Raw genomic sequence first — 18,208 nt, forward strand, 5'->3', positions numbered from 1 at the left:
AGGCCGTCCTTGCTGGAGCTGGCTGCTCTTCCAGGCACTGCTGCCTGCAGAAGGAGGGCCAGGCTTTGCCTACCAGGGCGCTCCAGGGTGGGCAAGGGTACAGGGCTGGCTGTTTTCCTTGGTCCCACTTCCTTTCTATCTCACTCTTGGCTAAGCCCAAAATATCACTGGTGCTGCCACAGGTGGGTGACCTGCCCAAGCCTCTTCTCCAATGGATCTGGACATTAGGATGTCCTTCAGTGCACATCAGTGCTCCCCCTGTGTGTATTGAGATATCCCTGGAGCCTCAAGGGCTTTGAAGACTGAGAGGGCAGGGTGGGCAGACAAAACAGGTCTGCTTTTGGTCCTTTCTGCTCCCAGGGCAACTTTTCTGAGCAGTCTGCTCCAGGGCCTCATCACCCTCATTTAGTTTAAACCATTTCTCCTTGTCCTGTCACTTACTTACCCTTGTAAAAGGCCTCTCTCTATCGTTCTCATATGCTAGGAAGAAAGGGGCAGTTTTGAAAGAGGCTCAAGAACATCCATGCACCCTTTTATACACCTTGGAACTGCTTTTCCTTCTTTTGTGGAGCACTGAAGTCAGAAAAGCCCCACCTCTGTGCAGATGCCCCCTCCCCAGTGGCAGAAGCCCGTTGCAGAGCAAAGATGACAAAGAAAGGCCTTAGAATTATTCTTCTGAAGTCAGAGCCCCCACTGGGAGCTGAACTGGCAGCTAGCAGGTGTAGGGGATCAATGGGCTGGCAGTGCCAGTCCGATGTTGAACTGCCTTGTAGACCTCAGGCTCAGCAGTAGCTTTGCTGGGCTTGGAATAAAGTAAAGGCAGATGTGTGTGTGGTGGCTGTGGGTTCAGGCATCCTCTTTGTCCTCAGGTTGCTCCTCTATGCAGCTGCCCATTGCCTCAGCCTGGGTGAAGGCTTTCTAGGTCCCCCCAAGTTCCTGTGACTCCTCTGCATGTGATGGTATTATTTCTAAGCATATGTGATGCTGTCTGAGCATGCAGCTAGAAGCCAGGGTCCTATTTTATTGCTGTGTGATGTAAATTCCTGTTAAAGCAAATGGGATTTATATCCTGCGGTAAAGAAAACAGACCCCAGGATCTTTTATTTGTCCTTCTGATTCCTATAGCCCTAAGGAGATCAGTAGGGCCTTTGTTTTCACTTCTCTCTGAGCTCCTTTGACTTTGCTCAGGTGCTGCCATCCACTGACCTCTCTAGGAACTAGAAGTGGGCAGCACATCCTCGTATGCGTGTTTTAAGTATCTGAATGTATGCGTCTGTGTTAGCTCTTTTTCCTCTGACTACTTCAGCATTAGCTCATTCAGCTACAGAGCTCATCTAGCAATAACTGTGTGCTGGCCAGAGCTGTGGTGAGGGTGAGAGGCTATGCTATGAAGTGCTTTGATGACTGTGAGCATTCTGAGACCTATGCACTTCAAGGTTTTTGAATGGAACTGAGCTCATGGCTCTTCTTCGTGCCAGTTTGTCTGTGGCTGAACTCAGTGCCCAGCTAAGTGCTGGTAAATGTGTGCTCACTGAGGCCTGAAGGGCTGTTGTCCATGTGTCATAGCCACACAGTGCAGCAGGTGGGCATCTGCTGGTGACTGAGAGGTGAGAAGTCTGGGATGTCTCTCTCAGGCCAGAAATTTGGGCTAATGTGGGGTAGCCTTCAAGGATGCTGCGGGCAGGATGTGTGCATATGTTGGTCCTTCTTCCTTGACTCCCAGCACTGGAGATGATGGCTGCCCATCAGACTGGCTTTTGCTGCTGGGATTTTGACCTCTGAACGCTTGTTTTAAGGTCCCACAGCACCCTTATAAATTCATAGAACAGCTTGGGTTGGAAGGGACCTTAAAGACCATCTAATTATACCCCCCCTACTGTGGGCAGGGCTGCCCCCCACCAACTCAGGCTGCCCAGAATCCCATCCAACCTGGCCTTGAGAACCTCCAGGGATGGGGCATCCACAGCTTCTCTGGGCAGCTGTGCCACTGCCTCAGTACCCTCTGAGTAAAGGATTTCCTCCTAACATCCAACCTAAATTTCCCCTCTTTTAGTTTAAATCTGTTCCCCCTTGTTTTACCACTATCAGGCCGTGTAAAAAGTCGGTCTCCATCTTTTTTATAAGCTCCCTTTACCTGCAGAACAGCCGAGTCCTTCTCTGAGGCACGTTGCCGTGCCATTCTGGGAATTGCTAATGGCCAAGCTGTATTTTGAACAGAGATTTATGATCACCTTCCCAGTCAATTAAAATTCTAGATATTGCTAAGGCAGAATTCAATTAAGGTTAATTGGAGCTTCTGAAAACCACTTTTCCAAAGGGAAACAATGGTGGGATTGCAGATCCTAGAGGGTTTCTATTACTTTTAAATAACTTTCAGTTCTGTTCCTCCCTGATGCTGCTGTAATCTTCCCTCAAGCCCTACGCTCATGCTATTATCAAGCAATTCAAATGTTGATTTTTTTTTCTGTCATAATTTATCATTTTGACTTATTTGTTCTTTATACGTCTTCTTCTAAAGGCAGGAAAAAAATCTACAGACGCCTGGAAATGTTTTTGTATCAGTCCCAGTGGCCTGCCATGAAAGATATATAGCCACTTCTAAGAATTTGACAACACTTCAGCAACAATTATCCAGACAGGTACAATAACAACTCCCTTTTCTTTCGCTGTTGAGAGGGATGCTAATGCTTTAATGAATTGTCAATAAAGATTAAAAAAGAATAAAATAAACAAAGGGTAGGGAAAACAGGTGCAAATGAAATTCCATTAAAATGCAGCTCAGGTTTACCGTTCTACCCTAAATTTTATTTTCTTGGCATCAGGGACTGTTGTGACAGTTCCTCGCACACTTGATTGAACCGGGAAAACACATGGGACTGTATCTTAGTCACAGCATGCAGAACGTGCAGCTCTCAGCTCGCAGAGCAATCTCTTGGAGGGATGAATAATCATTTCAGCCATTCCTTTTGTCAGAATTTGCAACCCATTGTTTACTGCGTGGGGACTAATAACCAAATGCCAGCGAGGAATTAAAGGAGGGGGAAGCAGCACTGTAGAAAGAGAGCTGCAGCAGCTTGCGGGTCCACGGCCCCATGGCCGTGCCTTTCTCACTTGCTGGCTGGGGCATTTTGTTGAACTCTGCTCTCTGCTTTGGGAGTAGATTAATGCTTCTGACTGCCCTGCGCTCGGCTGTTTAAAGGGAAGCAGAACAACTCTCGACACAAGTATTTTTTTTAGAGTTTCCCTCTCTTTGTGGGAGATAAAGGGAAGCAAAGCCATGGGCAATTATTGTGTAGAAGTTAAAGGGAAAAATTTCTTTGATAAGAAATGATTGTGTAATTATACGACTGCCAAAGGAGAGGAACATGTAGGTGGATGCACTCTCTGATGTGTGATTACTAATGAATTCCCTGTATCCCTTGTGGAAAAAAGCCACAACTGTAAAATTAAATAGTCGATGCTTCTCTGATGAAAGGATTCGCAGGCACTGATGTCCTTTATCAAAATACAGCGAGCTTTGAAGGAAGAGCAGGAGCAGCAAGCCTCAGCTTCAAGTACAGCAATTGGAATGGAGGAACTCGGCAGAAGTCTTTCTCTAGGAAGTTCGTGCTCTGTGTTTTCTAGGGGCAAGAATCATTTTGTCTGGGGAAATGATGGGTAATGATTTTGTCTGGGGAAGTGATGGGTGACCAGGCGGTGGGCAGCGGCTGAAGCTGTGGCCGGTGCCATACAGCTGGTGGGCAGGAGATAGTAGGTCTGATGTCACGCTGCGGTGCGTGGACTGACAGGTATGGAGACTTCGGAAACATCCTTGCTTTGAAAGGTGAAAAGTGCCATATAACTACTCAGTGAAGCGTGCATCTGTTTGACAGTCCAGGGAGCGCTTGCGTGCAACTCTCTGCCTCTCTCTTTTTTCTCCTTCCTCTTTTCCTTTTCTTTCCCTTCCCTCTTTTGACTCACCATATAGATACACTCAAACATGACCTTTTGGAAGGTAGCCTCCTTTCATGATTTCATGAAGGTAACCTCCTTTACTTTTTTTGGTCTTGCAGTTCATACTGGCTGTTATTTCAGGGAGAGGTGATAGTCCTGTGTAGGAATGTAGGTCCTGACATGGAAATGGGACTCTTGGAGACCTCCAGAAAGAGACAAAGAAGGCAGAATGGCTGCTGGGGCACTACCTGCAACACTGTGGCTTTGATGCTCTCAAGTGGGAAGACACCGTGAGCACAGAGATATCCCCTGGAAAATACAGAGGGGAAAACAGCATCAAAGCAGTGGATACTCATCCCTGGGCTGCTCAGTGCTAGGGGTGTCTCAAGCTGGAGACAGCAAGAGGGTGGGGAGGGGTTGTGTGTGGTTCTCCTGCCCTGCTATGATGAGGTGGATGTTTTTGGCCAGCAACACTGATGTTAGTGCCCGTGGCTGTATGTAGCTTGTTGTTAGCAGCATCCCTTGGTGGGACATGGTGTGGAGGACTCTGAAGTTCCCTGGAGAATGGGGAGTAGCTGGATATTTTTATTTGCTAAAAAATAGCTGAGAAGACCTCTTAATACAGAGCTCTAGCCATAAAATCAGAATTTGTTCTCCCTGCTCTTATCTTCTTAGGAAACAAATTTTGCTGCAAAGCTTTTCCTGGACCTTTTTAAAGCTGTAGCATTAAATACATTAAAGGCTACTTATTTTGAATTCAGATAGAGCTGAGACATGTTACGACTCTATAACTAAAATGAAAAACCTAGTTAAAAAAAATGCATTTTTGCTCAGACTGAATACGACTACTGCTGCTTAGGTAGATTATTCTCAAGAGAAGATCCATGGGCTGGAAATAGTCCATTGCTGTCCACAGGGACATTGTGAAGAAGATTTAAGAGGATCTAGGTGAGCCTGGTGTCCTTGGAAAAATAATGACAGGAAGGCTAGCTAGCCCAAGGCTATCTCCAGCAATCTCCTCAAACGTTATAAAAGTGCAAAAGGCCACACAACACATACCTGAGATTGTGAAAAGAGAGGGAAATAATAGCTTGAAATAATACTTGAATAAACAACTGGAATAAATGTGTGACTAAGTGGGAGTATTTCCCTATAGATACAATCCAGGGAGTATGCCGAGCTGAGGGAAAAGCACTGCAATCTTTGCAGAGGAAGGAGTACAGGCTGGAGCCTGAGATTAGCTATTGCAAGGCTGGTGATCAGGAGTCACAAAGCCTTCCTCTTTCACTGCCTTTTGTTTTTCAGACTGAAAATGCTTTTTCATGGAGGCTTGTACTAGAGAAGCTCAGATACGCTTCTGTCATTACAGCACATTTGTCTTGGATCATGCAGGATGTATTCGTGTGTAGCTCAAATTCCTGCTAGGTACTGAAAATGCAGGGAGATTATTTTATTATCCCTTTACTGCATGGTATATTAAAGGTTTCAAGAAAATCCAGCCAATTGATCACAGAGCATGCTGTCCTTGAAAGTTATGCTAGTCTTTCCAGTACATTAATCAATGAGGCAACTGAAGGCAATTCCACGTTGGCATCCGATTTCACATCCACAGGTTTATAGCCAGTGCTTATATCCACATTTATTTACATTCATCTCAGCTCCTGTGTTGAGAATTCAGTGTGTGTGTGTGTGTGTTTACATCCAGAGATGACTGAACTGTTCATTTTTTTGTTCTACATCATAAAGGTTCAGTTTTCTTCCTTCTGCAGTCTTTGTTTCCTGGCTCTGATGATGTTTCCTTAAAGAAGATGCCGTGTGCTTGTTCTACAGCTGCCTGTGGCCATCAGGAATGGATGCACATGGAAGAATCTGGGCAAACACACATCTGTAAGTAAGTTTGTGATTTAAACAGATCACCCTTGCATTTGTGTTTGTGCCTCTAAACCGTAGGCTTCCTGTTGTCATTTTGGCCTGAAAAATATGGTTGTTTTGGGCTGTGTTGGTAGTTAACTGTGTAACATTACAAGATACCCTATTGAGAGCTGCTGTACCATCCATTTGATAGGCCTTATGAGTTCATCCAGTTGTCAAACACAAATTTGCCTGAAAGTGTTTTGACCAAGAGACAAAGCAATATTCCAGCAGTGGGCAGAAATTGGAATGTCTGTGAAAATAAAATTGGTTCTAACACAATTCTTATATACAAAGGAAGAGTTGTAAGTACACTAAGAGGAAATTCTCTTAATTCACCAGTGCATTCACTGATAGTATTGGTCAATGAGATCTCCCCAATTGAGAAAACTGTCATAAGGAGTTGTGAAGCAAACAGAAATTGGGACTCTGCTGCTCTGTGTAAAGACAGAAGGGATTCTCATGCAAAGTACTTCGCTGCACCCTGCCTTGATTCTTCTGCCTGTGGGCTGCAGACAGGGGTGTCTGCTTTCCAAGAATATAAACAAGTTATTGCCATCTGCAAGATGTGCTGAGATCCTCAGCAAATGCTATGGATGTGCACAATGCAAAAGCATCTTAATTACAGGTTAACTAATAGTACAGTAGTGGACAAGCAAGAAAATGAGCAAATATTGTCCTAATATCTATACTAGAAGCAGATACCAGCTGACATGATTTTTGAGTACCTTCCTTCCATTAATGACTTTTAATTTCAAAGTGAAATCATTCAAACTTATCAGTTTCCTTCTTATTTATGTTGATATGTTAATATGATAATACTATCCTGGGTTACATCCCTTCTGTGCACATATTTGTGAATCTCCAGACTGATGAGCAATCTGATCTGGTGCTTGATTTGGTTAGCAATGCTGCAGAGGGGTTGGAACTAGATGATCTCCAAGGTCCCTTCCAACCCAAATCATTCTGTGATTCTATGATTTTACCTGAAAAAAGAATATGATGTTACCTAGGCATTTGATGACGATACTAATGAGGCAGCAATTCTTTTGTTCCTTTTTTTCTTCCTGGATTTGATGAGGTTATTCATTTCAGACCTTGAAAACTGAAAGAAGACGGTTGTGAACACAGCATAGTTTTGTGTCTTATACGCCTCCTGTTCTATTTTTGTGCATTTACATGCTCATTTAGGGCCCTTGGATTCAGTTGTGCTCCCCGCAGTCTTGCTGGCATCATAGATCTTTCCTGACTAGCTGATGGCTTTTGTTAAGCACTCTGCTCCATAGCTGTTTGTATTATGTGCTTTTATGCAGCTTACTGGAGAAACATCTTGTTACTGCTTTTTCTCTTGGAAATATGTATTTAGATGACAGTTGCTTCCAGACTTTCTGCTATTCCAATTTTTCAGCATCGCTACCCTGAAATTACACTTAACCTAGGCAAGCTCAAACAAAAAGTGGAGAGAAGTGATTATCTGGACAAATCCCAAAGAGAACCCAGCTGCAGAACTGCAAGCACAACCACAGAGGAGTTACAGGGACGTGGTCTCCCAGAGATGGGCTCAGCACTGCCTCTCACCCACTCCCTGCCTCTGAGCATCACGCCTGGGCGATGGTCCCAAACCGGGGCATTTGTGTTTCTCCCCATAACCGTCCAGCTTTATAGCCGCTTCTTTCCTCCACCATTTGCCAGAGGCAGAGCTGCCCCCTTGCTTTCTGCCGTCCTAGCGGTGGGTGCCCCATTCCGCCCAGCGCTGACCTTTGGGCTCAGAGCAAAGCCGCGGAAAAACCAGCGCCGTGCAGACTGCAACAAGAGCCATTAGATGGCAGTAAAGCCTTTCGGAAAGGACGGTGGGGGAAGCGTTTGTGCAGTGAGCTCGTAGCTCGGAGAGCCTCGTAAAAGAGGGACCCTGGTCATAAATCCGGCATGCAACAAGGGGTTCGTCATGCGTCCTGCAGAGCGCGTGTCGTGCCGCTCCCCAAACCCGCTGTTATTTGCAATAGAGACGACCTTTTCTTTTCTTATTTCTTTTCTTCCCTCCTCCCTCCCCCCCGTCCAGTTTGTTTTAACCATGTAGCGTATTCCCACCGTTTAATTTCCTTTCCAAGAAATGCCTATCCTAAGCTATAAAAGCTGACCAAGACACCTGTGTGATGTTTGCAGGGAAGTGCAGGGCTGATGGCACACGGGGGTGCCGATCTGTAAGGTGCAGTTGTGGCAGGCTGGACAGAGAGCATTATTTCCTGCCTAAAAAGAACCATTATCCTTGATAAAAATGTATCTGTGCTGAGCCACCGAGACAGAGTGGTCAGGCACAGAAAGGGATTTTGCAGAGGTTTGCTTCATTATAGCAAAATGGTCAAGGAGGAAAGTGAAACATGATTTTGGTTTGTTTTGTCGTCATCCATTGCTATGGGGTAAGAATTTGGATATAAAAAACAGGTGGGAAGAAGAACAGAAATTATTTTCTGCCACGCAGTGACATTATATATTCCCCTGATAATAATGTAATCAGAAAAGAATTACTGATTCTCAAGAAGGTGAAGAAAAGCAGACTTATGCCTGCCACGCTTCCACACTATAGACTGTTCCTATCACTGGTTTATGCTTTGTGCATTCTTCTCAGCAACAGTAATGAAAAATAGGTTAAAAGCCATTAGTGATATTTCCTCCTTTCATCCTACATGAGAATGGTGTGAAATGCAGTGTTATACATGATTTCCTTGAAAACAGCCTTTCTAAAAGCATTGCTTACAGTTTGGGATTTGGGAGCTGCCGTGCAGGGAGGCAATTTTAGATTCTTTAAGCTGGTTCTGTGAACTGCTGTCGGTGGAGCTGGTGAGGGAATGTATGCAAAGGCCGTCACCATTTCAAACGTGCTAATGGACAAAATGGATGAGAGAAAACAGTAAAAGCTTTGGCTTGCACAGCCACCCAGGAGCATTCCTTGTTATCAGCGTGTGCTGCCTTAGATCTGAAATGCAGAGAGGGGGATCTCATCAGAAGAAGCTGATCCATGGCATTCCTCATACTTGCAGTGCTGCTGGCATAGTGGGCTGTTGGTGGCTGTCCTCTGCTGTAAGAGCAGCCAGTCATACTTCACTTCTGGAGTTTGGACAAGGACAGAAGTATGTCTCCTCACTCAGACTGCTCTGAATTAACCCAAAGCCCTGGATTGCAGCTGGGCTGAAAGCATAACTGTGTTGCCAGTGTTTTTGGAGTGTTTTGAAGGCTGAACTTTATGAGTAGGATTGTTGAGGCTAGGACAATTTTAACGTTATTCCTTTCTCTCAGTTTTTTGTGAGTACTTGATTTTCCCTACCTGGTACTTTTATATGTTTTTTCCAGGATTCTGTAACTCTCGGTGTTTTGTTTTTCCTGTGAGAGAGTTGCATGGAAAGGAGATGTATGGAGAAGAATTTACCAAGTCTTATTCAAAAGGTAGCCATTTCAGGATTGAGTGTTACTGGGAGAATGTGCAAGGGAGATTTGTGTGGACAGTTCTTATTTTAATGATGTACCTTTCCTGAATGCCTTATCAAGAGCCAATGCCATTTCTTATACTGACCTTAGCTAGTTATACACTTGGGGTAGAAATTGTCTGATGGCCCAGCTTAGTTCCAGTTATCTGGTTTTGAATTTCTGTGTATGTTCTTTGTTTTAACAGCACACGATAAGAGTCGAGGGCCAAATCCTACCCTCGTTTCCTCCCAAGCAACACTGTATCTTGACTAATGTATATAACTTGATTTGCCTTTAAGTCTGTAATCTTGGAAGCCTTAAACTTGAATTTGTGCTGTTACACTGAAGGATAGGAAGGGGGATAAGAAAACTTTATAGCCTCTTTTTTTCTCCTCCCATCCTGCCCTTCTTGAGCTGTTCTGCGATGCAAGGCCCAGGAGGTCCCTTGGTCCACCCCTTTGGCTGCACTCACCCAGCTGTGGATTCCCCTCAGAGAGTTCTGGTAGATGTCTTTTGTCACTCTGACTCAGTCCCTTGACAGAGCCTCAATGCTGAGGGGCACCCGGGAAGCCTGGGCATCAGCTTTCCAGCTCCCTGCAGCCCCGTGCAAGAACATGAGCCTGAAGTCATGTGGGAACCAAGAATCCTTCAGATTTCACCTCCTTTTCCCTCTGTTCCTGGCAGGTCTTCTGCTTCTTTCTATAATTGGAGATACTGTTCTCTGTGGATAACACCTACCCACTCTGCCTGCAGGCCAGTAGGTATTGTATAATGTTACTTTCCTGCTACCTGAGTTTATGATTGACAGAAGCTTTAGCTTTTTTTGAGCTTGACGTGCAATTTGTCCCCAAACCATTTGTGATGTTCTAGAAAATATTCTCCCTTCATTTTTAGACACTTAAAAAGTCTTTTGGTGTGCTGGAACTGATTGGGAAACAAGGATTGCAGAGCCACATTGTTTTTAGAGCCCATGGTCAGGTCTTTGACCTTGTAGCAGGAGGCAGCTGGTAAGGAATACTTCTTGAGAAATCCATTTGCTAACATGTCAGGGTGCTCTTTGTGCTAGCAAAAGTGAGATGGGCATGAGTTCTGTGACTAGCTATTGCTCCCCTAAGTTTATGTCACAGAGCATTATTGGTTGTGCAGAAGTACATCGTTCTTGCTTGCTGGTGTCTTTCTTGATCCCCTTTCACTGATTTCATACTTGGGTACACATTTCCTTTGCTATTATTCTGGAAACCGTATGCATAAAGAACACAAAGTACTTCACAGCTCTCTGACTACCAAGAAAAAAGTCCTCCATGGCTCCATTTGATTTAGTTTTCACAGTACTTTACACCTTTGGTGTTTCTTTTTTTTTTTTTTTTTTTTTGTATCCACGGAGACTGAGGTACACAGAAAATATGAGTGTCGTGGGGTCACAGTTTCACCACAAACACACAGGCAACCTACTTTTTGTTAGAAGCGGAACATCTGAGGTAGATTAAAAATATATTTTGCAATTTGAAATTTAATTGGATTTGTGCTCAGAAGAGGCATCCAGATGAATGAAAGAGATCTCGGGATGTTCATTTTTGAGCTGAAAATGTGATTGTTTCTATGAAATGCAAGTCCTTGAGCATTAGCATCTTTTTCTTGGTGAATGTTTGCTGTAGCTCTGCTCAGAACTGAGACAAATCCTGTTGGCCTTTTCAGTCTTATCAGCATTTAGTTACCTTTAAACCTACTTAGAGATCTACACCTAGTTATTGCTTAGTGAAATTTAGCCAATCTGTTTCCTAAATGTATTTGCAGCTCCAGAGGAAGGGCAATGCTATCATCAGCATTTGTGCTGCTGTCCACCTCCCCTCGTGCACAGAGCTTGATTTTCTCAGTAGTGCTATGTGGTACAGACCTGTCAGAACAGAACTGGAGAAAGGTGCTCCTTGCCTCTGTGATGGTAAATGAATTGTGTGGCTCCTAGCTTGTCGAATCTTCAGTTAAGCAAAACAGAATGAAAACCCTGCAGTCCTCACAAAATGAGGCTTGCGTTTTGTTTTCTGCTGTCAGTGGGCAAACTCATCACTGGGCATCTGAGTCCAGCAAATCAATCTGAGGCTGCTCAGTCTGTATTTTGTGGGCAGTGTCAGAAGAAGAAATCTCTGCTTCTGCTCTGTCCCTTCTCCTCTGAGGCAGAGCTGCTTTTGCAGGAAACTGGATTGAGCAAGCTGAAAAAACAGGGTTGTTTTTTTTTTTTTTTCTGTGGGTTTTTTGGTGTGTTGTCAAGAGGGGAGCAGGGAAAAGCAAGCGGGGATTGGAAGACTTCAGCTGCTTTAAAACCTGCAGCTTCTGAATATCTAACCATAGGCAGATGTAGGCTGTAGGCAGCTTCCTGCCCACTGGAGGCTCTCTCGTGCCGTCTGTCCAGTTTTCTGTCCTCTGTTTTGCAAAGTCTGTAAGCATTTACAATCCCAGTTGATGAGGACTCGCTGTGCCCTGCAGAATCCAGCCTTACACCTCCGGGTACAGGCTTGCAGTGTGTCCTCAGGCAAAGCTAAAGCATACAGCTGCAGTGCAGAGATATGCACAAGAAATAACATAATTATTTGCAGTGTAAATGCTGCGTTCCCTTCGTGTTGTTTCCAGTATTCCCATCACACCTTGCTGGTTCCCCTTGTAATACAAAAAATAACATGGCAGGTATAGCAAGCTCTTCCTATGAATGGCACATGGTTTCACTGAAGTATTTCTCTTTCTCGCCTTCATCTAAAAATGAAAACCAAGCAAACAATGTTTCTGCGACACAGTAAGAGAGTTGGTATGAGGGAATTTGTCTCTAGAGACCGCAGTGCATTCTCAGCTATCAACTCGAGGCATTTTTTGCTCAGTGGAAGCTGTTTTTGCAATTCATCTCCTGTCCGTTCCTTGGCTTTTATGTTGTTATAGGGCCTAATTCTGTGAGCGGTGATGTGGGAGGTGAACTTGCTCATAAATGGGCTCATTGATTGAACTCATTGGAATTATGTGCCTAATCAGACATGCACTTCTCTCTGCTGGATCAGGTCTCTCCCTCTTCCCCCCCCGGCCCCGAAGAGAGAATATTCTGTCTTTATAAATTGATGCAGCGAGGAAAACCTCCTGGCTTGTGCATTTGTAACACAGAACTGTAACAAAACCTGTGTTTTTCTCCCTGAAGATTTGCATTGCCTAGGATAGAAATCCCCTCACAGCTGCAACAATCTATATTTTAAACATTTTCCCTTCATGTGCCTCCCAGTTAAAATATCATATGAAATACAGCTGGAAAATCTCTTGCAGAAAGAATAATTCTTTTTCCTTTCTGTTTTCTGGCTATTTCTGAGCATTTTACCTTACATCCACTTGTCCTCAGGCCCAGACAATGCTCTGTAATTTATGGATGCCCTTTGCCTGTGTCAGCTGCACAGGAGTTTGCAGAGCTTCTCCTGCCTCAAGAAATGCTGGGAAGCATTTGATGGCATCCTCATGCACAGCCAGCGCTGTGATTCCTGCGTGTGGAGGGAAAGTGACGGGAACAGCCATGGGGCTTCATGGAGGGGTGATTAAAAGCAGGCTGGGATGGGGAGAGGGGATTGACAGGGAGATAATGAGAAATGAGCCTGCAACCTTAGCGTTCTTCATTTTACGCTTGATTTCTTTCCTTAATGTCTATGTCACATCTTATTTTTGCCATAGCTGTTCCACACATGTTAAAACTGAGGCACAAATGGAGTGGCCGGGAAGCTCATCTACGCTAGGGCTAGACAAAGGAACCACAAGACCTTCTCTCAAAGCCTTGGAACCTTCCAGAATTGGAAGGGAATGGCGGCTGAAAGGCAGCGGTCGGTGCTACTTGGTCACAGGGGGCTGTTTCTGCAGGGCTGTGTGCCTACTGCCACAGGCACCCAGGGAGCTGCTTTCTATGCCAGGAGGTCAGGATGTGACCCAAGAGGGAGAAGTAGGTGTGATAGGACTCATGAATTTTGACTGCACGGTGGTGTAGGCAGACTCTGGGCTATCTGTAAGCTGAGTGCCAGCCTGAGCACTGTGAGCTGTGCAGCCACAATAGTGTGGCTGATATGGCTGGAGTGTTCATCCAGCTTTCAGGAATTTCTTGCCTCTTTGCTAAGCTTGGTGGAGCTGCAACACCACTGTTCAGCCCAGTGCAGGTTTGTCACCCCAATGCTCTTTCAGCCCTGATTGCACCACGGTGTGCCCATTGTGGCTATGGTGTGGGTCTGTTGCCTGGCTGATGTTGCCAGTATCTCTTCAGTGTTTCTAAAATGAAACTCAAAACTGCAGTGTTTTTATTGCTGCCCCATCAGCAAATTGACCTGACCCAAGCTGGTAACTAAAGCAGAGGCCAGGCAGAGGCTGGCGTTTGGGAGCACCGCTGTGAGCTCTTGGAAGAGTTTTGCTGCACGCCAGCAGAGCGGGAGCTCGGGAGCCTGACCAGCGAGGAGGGTCTGCTTCCAGTGCAATAGGAAGATAATCAATCATGCTACTCGCTTGTGTCTTGGCAAAGGTATTTAGCTATCAGCCAGCTGGTTAGCTGCCTCAAGGCCACCTGCCTGACTGAAAAACAGAGAATCAGTTTCTTTCCCTCGCAAAGGGAAGCGGGGAATATTGACTTGTGTGATAATTTTAGGTGGATGATTAAATTTGGCCTCCTAGGCCCCGGTTGAAAATCCAATTCAGATGACTAGTTTTCTGTTCATACACTGCTGAGCAATCTCGTATTCTGCCACCACTAATGTTCCTGATGTTGATTGTCCTTTCACTCTAACAAAGCGCAGAAAAGCCCAGCCTGCTCTCTATTTCCTGTGGCTTTGGGCTATCAAAACATAATGAGAAGACTGCTTTCGGTTTATATTAAGGACGTAGAGTCTACCCTCAGACAAACTGACTGTCTACCTTGTAGTCACATACCGGTGTTGTAACAGGTGCAGTGGTCACAAAGATTGTGGATTTTCTACTGACTTAGGCTGTTTTCAAATATTCTAATTAAAGCTGCCCAGATCCCAAACACAAATCTCACAGGGGAGAAAAAAACCCCAAACCACAACTGGAATGAACTTAGTGCTGTTACAACCCACGTGAATGGTAGGGCTGGAGGATAAAACCCTCTGTAAGCAGATGTGAGCTAGGTGGGGCACACAAGTGGGGGCAAAGGGAAAATGGGGAAGAATGTTTTCCTTGTAGTATGCTATTATAGATATACACATGCAAACATAAATCCCATTTTCACTAAGATCACCAGACTGCTCCTATATGTTAGGGAATTACACCGTCACTGGGGAGTTTTGCTACACCTCTTTTCAAGAAGTCTATTCTCTCAAACAAATGCGGATTTACTTAAGAAGGCTCCATTGTGGCAAGCACAACTTATTTCCCTGAGTTAATGAATGCAGGTGCTCAGAAAGTGCTTTCAGGTGACAGATTCAAAGAAGAGTGCTCATATCACAAAGGGATCCTGAACAGTAGCAAAGGCTTCTGAAGAAAAGAGTACATAAAGGGCAGTTTGGAGTGTGTTACCCAAAAAGTTGCTTAGGAAGTGAGCTTCTGATAGCTGAAGATAAACTGCTTGGAAGGTATTAATGGAGGTAGAATACAGCTGAGTTTGGGTTTAACAGATAAAGCAGATATAGATAATAGGATTAGGAAATAAGAGAAAGATAAATTCGTACACTGTAAAGCGAAGGCCTTTGCCCTTAGTGATGCTTTCTTGTTCTGAAAGCAAGGAGTGGATAACATTTCAAATATTGTCTCAAAAGAAGGCAAGAACTGCACGATATCTTTAAGCTGAGCGAGGGTGGGGAGGGGACAATCTACATTGCCTTTCAGTAGTCATATTTATTGCCCTTCAGTAGGCACATTTGAGAGATATATTTATGCAGCAAGCACAGGTGCAATTACAGTACAGGCAGGTATAATGTAGGTTTAATTTGCCAGCCATAACCTCTGTAATGTTGCACAAAGCAGGCTTTATTTTGCCGTGGGCAACTGTAGCATAAGCTGTGCAGAAAACTTGTACGTGTGGTGCAGTTTTTAGGAGGTGCCATTGTGTCTTTGTTAGCATTCTTACTGAACGATGGCCAAGACCTGTGGCTATCACTTGGTTTCCATCAACACGGTGCTTCCCACCGGTGTACAAGGAATGGGAAAATAAAGAACTCACCTCAGTATCTCTCTAATGGCAGATGAAAATGCTTAATTTCACTCTTCCAGCCTTTGAACTTAGCTGAAGATAAATCTGTGTCTGAAAGAAGAAATGCACAGCTGAGTAAAAAATAATTGCAGGTCATAGTGAACAGGACAGATCGTACTAAAGCATTACATTAGATGCTTTTTATGTTATCGGTGGTGCCAGTAAGTTGCACTTAGTATTTTGCCCAATGCATCACATGATATATCACAATTATCAGGCAGGCAATATAAGACTGTGGTCATTAGGAGTGAAAACGAACGGGTAACAACATAGGAGAGGAGAGAGATAGTTAGGTGGGTTGTTACCAATTTGTGTGGAAGACTTTGTAGCCGCAGTAAATACTCTAATGCGGGTATTTATGACTACTTGTAACATAATGTGAATGTACTGCAAATGTAAGCACAGTTTGTAAGATTTGTAGGAGGTCAGCTAGTCCTCCTTTGGGTACTGCTGAAGAGCAGCCATCAGGCTGAGGGTTTGATTACCATGTTTTTGTAGCACACAAGCACCTAATAGCAACGAGCAGAAATTTGGTCCTGTACTCTGACAGACTGGTCTTATTTTCCAGGGAAATAACAAAGCCATTGCTATAGGAACAAATAATAAAACATAAGCAGCTAAAGCAATACAATGATATGACTGTACAGCGGAGCTGAATATGCAAGCCTGGCACACTCGGTGCTGGCACACAAACTTTAATTTCTTCCAGCCTCATGATGAATACATTATCAGCCCTTAGGAAGATGACTGTACATAGGATTACCTTTATGAGCTAGGAATGACTTTCAGACAGCCTTGGTGCAAACTTCCCCTGCGGTACATCACCGTGCTTCTTCCCCTGACTGCTGCTGATTCTGGAGAGCAGTAGCAGCTCCTCGTGTCCCTTCAGAAAGGCACTGTGCACTTTGCAGTGTTTGGGCAGAGCGGGGAGATTTTGTAGTTAAGTTTCCCAGTATTCCCTCAATCAGACATAAGCTTTTCAGCTCTGCCTTGAAAGATCTGGCTGTGCTAATGAAGCCAGAGGGATGGCAGGGGTGGGGACGGTGCTGTTGATTTGAGAGATTACTCAGTTAGCTGAGCGTAAGCAGAGAGGCTGTGACAAGAGAGCCTCTTTCTCTAAGCAAAGGGCACGGGAACGTATCTGGAGTTAATAAAGTTGTCAGGTTGTGTTCTCTATGGGTAGTTTTCCCTGGCTGACATTTTACCATTTTGTCAGTTTTGTATAAGAGTCTGTTCATTTGCGCCCTTTTTTCCCTTGTCATCCTTCCTCAGATGTATAAATAAATACTGACCATTTTCATCATTTACACGTGGTGAGCGTTTCCCCCTATCTTAGGCTGTAACCAAGCCTGGCACTGGGACTTGGCAAAACTACGAGGGAAAGAGAAGTCAAAGCATATTCAGTCGTCTTCTATGGGCTGCTCACCACCAGCAGACAAGAGGATGGGCAGTCACTGGCAGGTGCTCGTTGTGGCAGTGGGCAAAAGCGAAGGCAAGGCAGAGCCCTGGCTGCTATGCTGAGACCACTGCATGGTGGCACAGTGCCACTTGGTACAGCCACGGGGGCAGGAGGTGGCCATCACTGCAGGTACAGGAAAAGTTAGAAACTGAAGAACAGGGAAATAACAATCTATTGGGGATACTGTGCCCTGACTGAATTTTCTCTGCAAGAAACTCAAGCAGATAGACAAGCTAAGAACCCACAAGATGAAAAAAACATACTCAGGCATACTCACATCACATATATCATTAACCACTGGAAAGAAAACCTATCGAGTTTCCTCACAGCAAAAGAGTGTATGGCCTGGGCTCAGCAAACTGATGACATAGTTCATGGAGCAGTACTGGATCGTAACAAATTTTGGTCAGTAGGGCATTCTCTCTTTCTGAGAGAGTTTTTAAAACAAATGGGTTTTTCTTAATATTTTAGGAAAGGAAGTAATATTTTGAAATTTCTCAGCAGCAGCCAGTTGTATTTTATTTTTACTGCTGTATGTGCTGGGAGCACAGGGAAAGTGTTTTCTTTCTGCTGCCCAATAGTGTTGCTGCGGTAGGAGTGATGGATGCCCACATCTGAGGTAGACCGTGTGATTCCAATCTTGAGATTGTCATGACGAGATAGGATTGATTCCCAGCCCTTTTCTCATTACAATTTGTGGCACTAAAATGAATCTATTTTGTATCACGAAGTGCTCTTGTTGCAGTCTTCATCACAGGCTCTGGAACAAACAAGGGGAGTGAAAGGAAGGCAACATGTGTTGCTCAAAGCCAACCAGCCCTTATGACTGACATGTTAATGGGAGAGGAAAATAGGGAAAAATAGGGCTTGCTTCTCTGTGGGATGTTTGTATAGGCAGCACGTAGCTGAGACAGTATGGCCTTAATTGTTAGTACCTTAAGAGACAGGTGTAAGGTGGTAGATTGCAAATGTAAAGACCCCAGTGAGGATGGATAGTGATAGGAGAAGGGGGAATGGTTTTAAACTGAGACAGGGGAGGTTTAGGTTAGATATTAGGAGGGAGTTCTTCACAGAGAGGGTGGTGACACACTGGAACAGGTTGCCCAAGGAGGCTGTGGATGCCCCATCCCTGGAGGCATTCAAGGCCAGGCTGGATGTGGCTCTGGGCAGCCTGGTCTGCTGGTTGGCGACCCTGCACATAGCAGGGATGTTGAAACTTGATGATCATTGTGATCCTT

General features: G+C 44.7%; 1 long non-coding RNA gene across 1 annotated transcript in view; it reads left to right on the forward strand.

Moving 5' to 3' along the window:
- The first annotated feature begins 5,743 nt into the window (after positions 1 to 5,743).
- The window catches only part of LOC116226166 (uncharacterized), a 211,643-nt gene continuing 199,178 nt past the window's right edge, over positions 5,744 to 18,208 (forward strand). The window contains exon 1 of the long non-coding RNA XR_016465820.1: positions 5,744 to 5,820. This is a non-coding gene — a long non-coding RNA (uncharacterized LOC116226166). The remainder of the gene's footprint in view (positions 5,821 to 18,208) is intronic.

Source organism: Phasianus colchicus, chromosome 4 (genome assembly GCF_987193195.1).
Source record: "Phasianus colchicus chromosome 4, bPhaCol1.hap1.1, whole genome shotgun sequence".
NCBI classification, from domain to species: Eukaryota; Metazoa; Chordata; class Aves; order Galliformes; family Phasianidae; genus Phasianus; species Phasianus colchicus.